Below are 11,702 nucleotides of genomic sequence, written 5' to 3' on the forward strand. Positions count from 1 at the left end.
TGGGTATCAGTTCCAAATTCCTAAAGGGAGAATCTGATTGGTTCACCTTGAATGACTTAACTATGTATGGTTCAGGGTCCATGATTGTGAGGTATAGACATGGTTGTTGGAGTCCTACCCTATCTGTGAGTTGAGTTGTAGTTTCCAGAGAAGGGCAGAATGCTGTGAACTTGAAGATCACTGTGAACAGGGAGGTAGATAAGCAAGAGCAATTCAGCCTAGTGTTACCAGTGCTGTGTTAGGGGAAGCATGAAGTTATGTGGGAGTGTATCAGTCAAGATTCTTTTGGAGACAAGATTCAGAAAACCAATTTAAACCAATTTAGGCAAAAAGGGGATTTTTTAAAAAAAGAATTTATTTATTTGAGAGAGAGTGAGCAGAGGGAGGAACAGAGGGAGGAACAAAGGGAAGGGAGACGGAGGGGAAAGAATCTTGAGCAGACTCCCCACTGAGTATGGAGCCCAAGTTGTGACTCAATCTCACAACTGAGAGTATGACCTGAGCAAAAACAAGATTTGGATGCTCAACTGACTGAGCTGCCCAGGCACCTCCAAAAGGGGAATTTATTGGAAGGCTCACACTGCGAAGAGTGAGGGGCAGATAATATCAGAGGTCACTAGAACTAGGGACCAGAATGCTGCTAGGTATCTTTTTTTCCTCAAGCTCTCTCAACCCCACTTCACTCTGTGTTGTCAAATTCTTTCTCGTAGAAAAGCTTTCTTTGGGTGTCTGGGTGGCTCAGTCAGTTAAGTGTCTGCCTTTGGCTCAGGTTGTGATCCCAGGGTCCTGGGATCGAGTCCCGCATTGGGCTCCCTGCTCAGCAGGGAGCCTGCTTCTCCTTCTGCTTGCTGCTCTCTCTCTCTCTGACAAATAAATAAATAAAATCTTTAAAAAAAAAAAAAGAAAAGCTTTCTTTACACAGCATGGAATATGGCCACCTGCTGCTCCTGAGTCTCATATCTCTTGTCCTTACCACCAGAGAATAAATGTCTTTGTTCAGCTTCAGTTACACAAATCCTAAGGAATGACCCTGATTGGCTTGGCTTTAGGTGTGAGTCTATCCCTTAAGCAATTAACTGTGTCTAGAGAGGTAGAATAATGTAAAAACATATTCCAGACTACAGCTTCATGCTTATTAAATGACAAACCAAAATGATTGATACCAAATGCTTTAGGTTATTATTCCCTGTACTAGTTATCTATTGCTGTATAACAAGTTACTCCCCAACTTATTGGCTTAAACAGCAATCAGTATTTATGATCTCTCATAGTCTCTGTGGTTTGAAATTCAAGACTGGCTTAGCCAGGTGGTTCTGGCTCAGGGTCCCTCCTAAGGTTGCAGTCAAGTTGTCAGTTGGGGCTGGAGTAATCTGAGGTCTTGACTGGGGCTGCAGGATTCACTTCCGAGATGGCTCGCTCATCTGGTGTTCAGTCCCTCCACATGTGGGCCTCTCCCCAGGTAGCTTGAGTGTCCTCATGACATGGTGGCCAGCTTTTCCCAGAGTGAGCAATCCAAGTGAGTGGGATAATTATTATTATCATTATCAGAAATGATAGAGCATAACCTTTGAGGCTGGGCCATTAGAGACATCGCCACAATGTCTGTAATGGCCCAGCCTCAAAGGTTATGCTCTATCATTTCTGCAATATCATTTTCATTATACAAGTTGGCTCTATTAAATGTGGGAGGGGAATACACAAAGATGGGAGTACCAGGAGGTGAGATTCATGGTGGGGCTGCCTTAGAGCTGTCGTAGGCTACTATATTCCTCAAAACACGTCCTGTAGAACTGGGATGTTAAAAATTATTACATGGAGATGGGGATTTGCAGTCAAGTCAGTTTGAGAAAGGATAGGCTGAACCAAGTTAAACAAGTGTTTCCATAGAGCTTTTAGTACATAGATACCTGCTTTGAATCCCTGAAAGGGGAGTAGAGTAAATAGCACCAAAATTTCTTTCTCATTCTCAATTCTTCCTCCAGTGGGCCCTTCTCCCCTCCCCCCATCTCTCCGCTTCCTACCCTGTAAAAGCTTATCAGAATGCTGCTTTCTCCTGTTAAAAATGTATATTTCTGGGGGCACATGGCTGGCTCAATTGGAAGAGCGTGTGACTCTTGATCTTGGGGTTGTGACTTTGAGCCCCACATTGGATGTAGAGATGACTAAAAAAAAAAAAACTTTTAAAAAATGTACACATGGGGCGCCTGGGTGGTGCAGTTGGTTAAGCGGCTGACTCTTGGTTTTGGCTCAGGTTATGATCTCTGGGTTGTGAGATTGACCAGTCAGAGTGGAGTCTGCTTGAGTTTCTCTCTCCCTCTCCCCTGTCCCTCCCGCCCCCCCCCCCCACGTGCTCTCTCTCTCTTTCTAAAATAAATAAATAAATCTTTAAAAAATGTACATTTCTGGCAAGGCAGTATTTTCATTTGAAGATGCTTGTCCTTGACCCTCCAAAGCCTTCCTATTCATTTGGCAATTCCATGAAAACCTGGGAATGATTAAAAAGTAAAAGAACACATTTTTCTTGTGAGGTGAGTGGTCAATCTCTAAGGAAATTCTGCAAAGAAGTTTCACAGAGCTCTCTATGTTGATGATAGTGTTGGGTGATATTGAGTCATATAGTGGCAAATTCTGTTTGAAGGACATTACCCATTTATATGTGAAAATTTGGGTTGCCTCTTTAAGATATATTTGTTGGTGGAAATACAAGGTATGGATTACTAACATCTTGTACTTTGAGTTTTTGCCAGCAAATACTGAACTTTTCAGTTTTGGGAACTTCACCTCCTCTTGTGTAAGTGGGTTTTGTTGCTGTTTCTTTTGTTTAGGTTATTTGTCATGGCCACAACCCAATTTATTTGAAGTGTTTTTATCACATTTCTGTAAGCTGGTTATACCATCTTGAATTATTTAACTTTGTATAAACACTGAGGTATGTATATGGAAGCTCCTGTACCATATGTGTTTATGGAAATGTGCTTATTTAGATGTTTCCAGGAATAGCATCTGCTCTCATGCATCTTTTATAATATTTTGCATGGAGCCCTTATAATAATTGATCTTCACCATCTGATAATTTTTCATTGAAGAGAGTTTCCCCTCTTATGTTTTTGGTAAATGGTCATTTTTAATACTTTGGAGCAAAAAAGGATCGAAATTAAAAATAAGAAGTGATCGGGGCGCTTGGGTGGCTCAGTTGTTAAGTGTCTGCCTTTGGCTTGGGTCGTGATCCCGGGGTCCTGGGATTGAGCTCCGCGTCGGTCTCCCTGCTCCGTGGGAGGCCTGCTTCTCCCTCTCCCACTCCCCCTGCTTGTGTTTCCTCTCTTGCTGTCTCTGTCAAGTAAATAAATAAAATCTTAAAAAAAAAAAGTGATCAATAAAAAAGGCTTTCCGGAGATCTTTAATTTTCATTATCCAATGCATACTTTTTAGAAAGACCTGATGTCTGTGCACATTATCTCAAATGGAAAAACCCAAGTTTATTCAGCCTGTGATTCACATAGAAATCTAGGTCCATAAAGGCTGCTGAGAATAAATTCTCCTTTCCATCCTTCTTCTCTGGACTGAAAATTTGGGCTAACTCTGGGTTCCTGCTTACAGTGTTCTCAGGCAGCCTGTCTTCCTGCACAAAATGATGTTTCACAGTATCCAGTGTTACCTAATGGCCTCTTTTAAATTGCAAATCCACCTTAAGAGTCTTTGGTTGTCTCTATGGAGAGAAGACTTAATAAATTTCCAAATACAATCCTACAGAGACCTGTATGTGCCCAGCTACTAATTTCAGAAAACAATGAATCATGCAGTAAGCTACATCTTCCTTCTTGAAATAGCACTTGAAACAACCTATTATTAATAACATTTCCTGAGTTCTCAAAACCAGAAAATCAGCTCTGTGTAGGGGAACATCTTCTCAATATACCGAAACATACATTGGTTCAAATGTAGTAAAGGAAAGGCAACCATTTTGACTGTAAAATTTCCTGCTTTTAAAACTAGGAGAGGTGGGGCACCTGGGTGGCTCAGTTGTTAAGCATCTGCCTTGGGCTCAGGTCATGATCCCAGGGTGCAGGGATTGAGCCCCACATTGGGCTCCCTGCTCGGCAGGAAGCCTGCTTCTCCCTCACCCACTCCCCCTGCTTGTGTTCTCTCTCTCGCTATCTCTCTCTCTGTCAAATAAATAAATAAAATATTTCAAAAAAAACCCCCCAAAACTAAAAGAGGTGCCCAAGGGCCTCCAAATGTATGCACCAAGGTCTCCATAGAGTGGTTTGCAAACCACCAGCAAGATGCAAGATGATTTTAGGTGGTATATGGATAAACTTTCAAAAAAATTATAATTATTATTTACTTGTTGTAGTGGGTCCAGTAGTGTCTTTCTCAAAATTCATGTTTACCCAGAACCTCAGAGTGTGACCTCATTTGGAAATAAGGTCTTTGCAGATGTAGCTAATTAAGGATTTTTTTTTTTATTGCTAATTAAGGATCTTGAGATGAAGTAATCCTAGGTTTAGGATGGGCCTTGAATCCAATGACTGGTAACTTTATAAGAGAAAGGAAAAGGAGATTTGGACACAGACATATAGAGAAAATGGTTATGTGAATATGGAGATAGAGGTTGGAGTGATGTGTCTACAAGCCAAGGAACATCAAGAAGCTAGGAGGCGGGTGTGGGACAGTTTCTCCCTCAGAAACTGCAGAAGTAACCAACCATAATGACACATTTATTTTGACCTTCTGGTCTCCCGAACTATGAAAGAATAAATTTTTGTTGTTTGAACCCACCCACTTTGTCATAATTTGTTATGGCAGCCTTAGGAAATGAAGACTCTTTAAAAGATGTATTACAGGGGCGCCTGGGTGGCCCAGTCGTTAAGCATCTGCCTTCAGCTCAGGTCATGATCCCAGGGTCCTGGGATTGAGCCCCTCATTGGGCTCCCTGTTCAGCAGGAAGCCTGCTTCTCCCACTCCCCCTGCTTATATTCCCTCTCTCACTGTCTCTCTCTCTCTGTCAAATAAATAAATAAAATCTTTAAAAAAAAGATGTATTACATAATATATGCACAGTATATAAAGCCTGTGATTTCACAGCTGTTACTGTTTAGACTAGTATTCTCTAAATTTATTTAGGCACAAAAACATGCATTGATTACCAAAAAAGTAAAATTTAGGAGGCAGGAAGATATTGCAAAGCTGAGGTGGGTAGTATGTGGATGGAGGACCAGTTTGGGAGCCATTACTGTTGCTGCCCATAGTCTACTTCCATCTGGAGTGGCATTGTGGGAGATCCGGGTCAACTCTCATCTCCACCCCAATTAACTCTGTGACTTTGGGTAAAATACAAATAATGGCCTCAGGAAGCCCCGCCTTCTCAGCAGCAAAATGGGGCGAGTAATAAATATCTTACAAAGCTTACGTAGGGATTATGAGTTCCTTTCCCTTCAGCCTTAAAATACTGAAAGCTCGGTTATCCAAACCAATTTCGTTAAGTGTGGGGGTGGGGGAGCTCCTGGCAGCTGGGTTGATATATCAAAGAACATTTTGGAATCAGTGCCCTCAAAAGTGAGTTGCCAGCGATAGACGAATAGGGCTGAGCAATATGGGAAGTGAATTGTGGTATAGCAGTAGGAACTGACTCAAGTCACCCTTGATGAGTCATAGCTGGTCAACTTTCTGTTATTTCTGCATCTTATGCCTTTTATGAGTTATGATGGCCTTTATTTCTCCCTCTTTTCAACCCTATAATCCTGGAATTCATAAAAGTGAGGAAAAGAACTCTAGATGGAATCTGACATATCTTAGATATAGGAAAATGTATTTAAGAAAGTTCAGAGGTATTTTGTAAATTTGATGCAAATCCCTAACAAATACTCTAAGATGGTTTCCTAAGCAGACTTGGCTGGAACCAGCAAGGTGACTTGGAACGGGAATTATACAGCCAGCATCTTGTAGTGTACTAGCCAATGGGTAGACACTGTATTCAATGGTTATCTCATTTAATCAGTCCTGAAATCTCTGAGGTAGGTATTGCTATTAAAATTCTTATTTTACAGATGGGAAAACTGAGGCATGGAGAAGTTAAGTAACTTATCTCAGATGACATAAAGATTAAGTTGTTCAAGATCATCAAAAAGGCAGTCGGCCGTGGGAGGCTGCACTCTTAACCTCCTCATTATACTGTGTGAAGTCTTTAAAAAATGTAGAAATACAGGAAGGGGAAGAATGGCCCTACATTGTGCAAGAGATAGAACTTGGTCTTTGGAGTCAGGCAGGTCTTATTACAACCCTGGCTCTGCTACTTAGCAACTATTTGACCTACTACTTAAACTCCATGAACCTCAGCTTTTCCATCTGTAAAGTGGATGCAGTAATATATGCATCACAGCATTCCTGTGGGAATTAAGTAAAGTGTTGTCTATCCAATACACTGTGCGAGTCAAGTATTTCTTCAGAGGTAACTTACCTAATCCTCAAAACAACACTTTGAGGTAGGTATTCTTATCATCACTCCTATTTTACAGGTAGGAAAATTAAGATTTAGAGACATTAAGTAACTTTCCCAACATAACACTCAGCAGAGCAAGAATTCAAACTTAGGAAGTCTGATTCCACAATGCAAGCTCTCATCTGTTTCCTTCCACATGTGAAAAAGACCTGGGAATCAGGGTTAAAGACAAGCTTGAGAAGGTTCTACAAGTACAGCACTGGAGAAAAAGCCAGTTCATATTTAGAGTACATTCATGCAAAAATAGAGTCCAGTATGTATGCTATGTTCTGTGCTGTTCAGATTGCATCTATAGGGGGGTGTTCAAGTCTGGATGATACTTTTTAACGGATACTAACATACTGAAAATGACTATGATAATGACAGGGGTTGAAAATGATCTCAAGAGAGGAACAGCTGGAAATGTTTTGGTTTGATGAAGGTGCACAAGGGGTCAGAGAAATAGATGTCTTTGGGAAAGACTGCTGTCCAGCAGGTTGACCATACCTTGATATAATCACTATGGGTCCTGACTCTGTTCCTAGACTTGAAAGTTCAAGGGTTTTATTGTATTAGTTAATCAATATTCAGAGTTGAGCATATACTTGGTAATTGATTCATACTAACCAAACCTCTAAGAGACTGATGCATATGCTGGAATGTTAATTAATTGCTTAAAATAGGAACATAAGTACCAAACAGATTTTATACATGTGTTAGCTGATCAGAGTACCTTTTTGTTTTTAGGGGATCTTATATTCTTCTGTCAGAATGTGTATTAACCCTGTGGTAATAAGCTAACTTGTTAGCTTGCAAGCAGGGTGAAAATTGCAAGACCTTTATGTTTTCTGACTTAGGGTGATGGTCAAAAACTGATGTCTCATTATTTTATTAACTAAACTTATTCATGTGGACAATATTCCATATGAGCTTTTGAACATCTGTATCTTGTCTGCAAATTGTTTTTATTGTTTTTCAGTCGGGTCATTTTTAATTGGATGTTAGATTTCTATTGCTTTTCCTTTTTGTACAGTGTAAAGTGTTTTTTTGAAAATTATGTGTAACATCAGACATAATTATTTAAAATCAATACATTTTTATTTAAGGAATTTTACATGTTGTGATTCCTTCCACTGCCCATCAAGTTCACAGCAATTCTTCTAAAACTTGAGTCAGGGTTTATCTTCCAGATAGGTCTTTTGAAAAGAACCTATGCTTAATTCACAGTTGTGCTGTGTTTAGTCAATAATTGTTTTAGTTGGGCTTCTTTTATCTCCACTTGACTATGGACATACTGATGACATACTTTAAACATTTCCCCACCTGGCATCTTTGAGATCTTATCTCTTCATGTGATTTGCTTTAGGGCCACTTTTCGGATCAGAGTACATGGATTTGTATGGTTCTCCGTTTCAAACACCCTCGAAACATGAATGAATTCAAATCATATTCCCTCCCCAGTTATCACCCCCAAGAATAGTACAGACTGTGGGATATGCCAATAGCTTAGGTCAAAATATTTAAACATTTGGCCTTTCATACTTCTAGCAACTCTGTCTTGTAGTTCTTTCCCACGGATCTAACAAATAGTTCTGTGAGGAAAGCAAAAGCACATCGTTCCTCTAGGAGGCATTTTCAGTGATGTGGGTCTGCAGGAAAAGCCCCGTGGGGATAGACCTCAGTTATCTATTGGGTTGTTTCCTATTGATTGATAGTTTTTTTATATAAATGTATGTGTATATAAAATATTAATTTATATTTAGATAATTCAGATAAAATGAGATTTGTATGTATAGGTTGTAAAAAATGAGGTATAAAATTTTGTTATATCAGTTACAGTATTGTCTGTCATAATTCACTTGTTTTTTGACTTTCTATTTTATTTTATTTATTTTAATTCCAGTATAGTTAACCTACAGTATTATATTGGTTTTAGGTGTGCAATATAGCGATTTAACAACTTTATCCATTACTTTACTCGGTTCTCATCATAAGTGTACTCTTTAAGTCCCATCACCTACTTCACCCCCCCGCACCTCCCCTCTGGAAAGCATCAGGTTGTTCCCTGTAGTTTTTTTTTTTTTTAAAGGTTTTATTCATCCACTTGACAGAGAGAGAGAGAGAGAGATAGCACAAGCAGGGGGAGTGGCAGGCAGAGGGAGAGGCAGAAGCAGGTTCCCCATTGAGCAGGGAGCCCGATGTGGGCCTCGATGTGGGGCTCGATCCCAGGACCCTGGGATCACGACCTGGGCCGAAGGCAGACACCCAACCAACTGAGCCACCCAGGTGCCCCTGTTCTCTGTAGTTAAGTGACTTTATATGTCTTCTGACATGCCCGTAATATATCTGAGTTTTATGTTTTATCAAAATAGCTTTCTTCCCCCAAGATTATATTTTCCCATTTTTTTATCCTTTAAAAAATTTACATTTTAAATACAACTGGAATTTATTTTAAAGTGTAGCATGAAGAAGGCATTTAATTTTAGTTTTTTCCTTCTCCTAATGCCATTTATTAAATACTCTGTCATTTCCTGACTGGTTTTAAATGCCTCAATTATCATAAACTAAGATCATATGTATGTATATATATATATTTTTTCTGGACTTTTAATCCTATTCTATTGATCTATTTGCCTATTTTCCACAAAGCACATTATTTTAAATGTTGTGACTTTAAGGTACATGTTGATATCTGGTAAAATAAGTCTTTTTTTTTGTTCTTTTTCTAAAGAATCTTGACTTTTTTGGCACATTTCATAGATGAACTTTAGAATGTTTGCCAATTCTGTAAAATAACCTGTTGGAATTTTGATTAAAATTGCATCACATGTATTATTTAATTTGGGGAGCATTAATATCTGTATAATATTGAACCTTTTTATCTAGGACTATCTTTTAAGGCTTCCATTAAAATTATATGGTTATCTTCAATACATTTCATACTTTTAAGTTTTTTTATGTAATACAAGGTTTCATTGGAATTGAATTATAGTGCTCTTCTCTATTACATTTTCAAATTAGTTGTTGCTGATTAGGAAAAGCTGTAGATTTTTATATGTTAATCTTGTTTCTACCTTTCTGAAAATTATAATTAGTCCATAGAGATATTGTGTGATTGCCTTGGATTTTCTGGGTATATATCTACCTTGCTAGTATATTTATAAATATTTCATATTTATTTCATTTTTTCTGATCTTTTTGTATTGACCAGTAACTCTAGGGCAAAATTATTGACCATAAAAGTAGGCATCATTTTATCTTGTTCCTGACTTTTATGGAGATGTGGTATTTTACTCTTCAGAATAGTTTACAGATATTTTACCTTTCAGAATGATATTTGGAAATTGGCAAACTGTTGATAACTGTTGATGAGTGATAGGTACACAGAGATCATTATTCTTTCTGTGCATATATGTTTGAAATTTCCATAATAAAATGTTAAATGAAAAAAATAGAGCCAAATTAAAAAAATATGAATTGTTTTAGGTTTTTGGGTGGAAATCCCTTTTCAATTTAAGGAAGCATCTTTTTTCCCTAACTTATTGTAAATTTTCTATTAGGGATGGGTATAGAATATGTGTCTTCAAAAAACTATTTTTGAAAGAAAAACTGTGACATGGCCTACCCATCTCAAAAGACCAAGGAAAAGCATGAGACTCTCAATATAAAAAATTGAGAACTCACTCGCCAAATATTTAGGTTGGCTTCTCTCTCATCAACTGACAGTTTTCAATAAAAGCAGAAGTGCCTTGAGGGCCCTCGCTCATTGCTGACAACATGGAAGGGACTAAATAAATCATGTATCATTGTTAGAGGGCTTTCGGGAGGAGAGGGATGTAGGCCATGGTAGCTGTGTTGTACCACCCCGGTCCCCTCTCAGGACCGAACGACTTATCCCCCCAGCTGCTTGGATTATAGCTGCCTGACAGTTTTCAGCTGCCAACCCTTTCCAGGAATTGCCCGTGGCTGGAAAGAACCACCTTGCTCGAGCTTCTGCCTCCTTCCCAGGAGCAGCTGTGTCCAATGACTGGCCTGTGTGGGGCTATAGAATCCTAGCTTCCTTGCCCAACTCAGAACAGGTGGAAAGGGCTTTCCCAGCTTCAGAGCTCCATGCTGGCTGGCTGATGAGGCCTTAGGGCTGCCAGATAAAATAAATACAGATGCCCAGTTAACTTTCAGTTTTAGATAAACAACAATTTTTTAGAATCAGTATGCCCTAAATATTGCATGGGACATCTTGCTGCTAAAATTTGTTTTGCTGTTTATCTCAAATTCAAAGTTAACTCTGTGTTTATTTGCTAAATCTGGCAGCCCACAGAGGCATGGGGGCCTGACTTCTCCTGTAAGCCTGCTCCTTCTTTTTTTGGATTTAACAGACATATTCAGGACATTCCATCGTAAAATAACAGACTACACATTTTTTTCAAGTGCTTCTTTCCCTTACTCCACCTGTTGATTCTTGAGAGCACTCTCCAAACAACTCCCTGCATGCTGTTGTCTCGGAGTCTTTCTCACTAACGAGTCTGCGATAGAGAATTAAAACACCTTTCCTTGCCCTGCCCAAATTTCAGAACCAATTCAGAGATTGGCACATGGGTCCGAAAGACAGAGGTCTCTCTAGATTTATGATTGAAGAGCGGAGACTCGAGAACGTGGCTAAGTCAGAGCCTAGGGTTTGCTCATCTGTCATTCCCGATCCAATTTGCTCAGAGTACCTCACTAAGCTTTCTTTATAGCTGTTCCTGTCACCTGTTCATCAATTTGGTAAAGTCATTCCTCCTCTCCTGGGGAGGTGGAAGGCAGTGGGCAAGAAGCCAGGACTATTAACTCTTGCTACTGTCCCTCTACGTGAAAACAAAGCCAAGGCAAAGAGGTCTCTCACTAAACTAGGCTTTGTGAAGGATAAAAGCAGCCGTGGTCAAACGGTCAGTGCAAATGATCATGTATGAGTCTGATGCAAAATCAGCTGAGACCTTCGAAAGTATGGATTCTGTGTCTTTTGCCTCCTCTGACTTTTCTCCTCGAAGTGAGGAATTTCCTCAGGATTTATGTTTGTCTCTCTACTTGATCTGTGTGATCTGCTTTGTCAAGCTAGCTAGTCTTAATGTAATGCTTTCAGAGGCGTGACCTTCAAAGCCACACGTGCTTTGGCCTTTCCCCCGAGTTTCATTCAGTTCTATATTTCCAGCAGTTTCATCCTCTACCCCTCAATTTTCTGGAAATA

General features: G+C 39.4%; 1 non-coding gene across 1 annotated transcript; it reads right to left on the reverse strand.

The window, feature by feature from the left end:
- Positions 1-8,029: 8,029 nt before the first annotated feature.
- Positions 8,030-8,161, reverse strand: LOC112832120 (small nucleolar RNA SNORA18). The gene has a single exon (XR_003210321.2). It is a non-coding gene; the product is annotated as a small nucleolar RNA SNORA18 (small nucleolar RNA).
- Between the last annotated feature and the right edge of the window lie 3,541 nt (positions 8,162-11,702).

Source organism: Callorhinus ursinus, unplaced genomic scaffold (assembly GCF_003265705.2).
Source record: "Callorhinus ursinus isolate GAN/ISIS: 27379988/994484 unplaced genomic scaffold, GSC_fseal_2.0 scaffold14, whole genome shotgun sequence".
In the NCBI taxonomy this organism is placed as follows: Eukaryota; Metazoa; Chordata; class Mammalia; order Carnivora; family Otariidae; genus Callorhinus; species Callorhinus ursinus.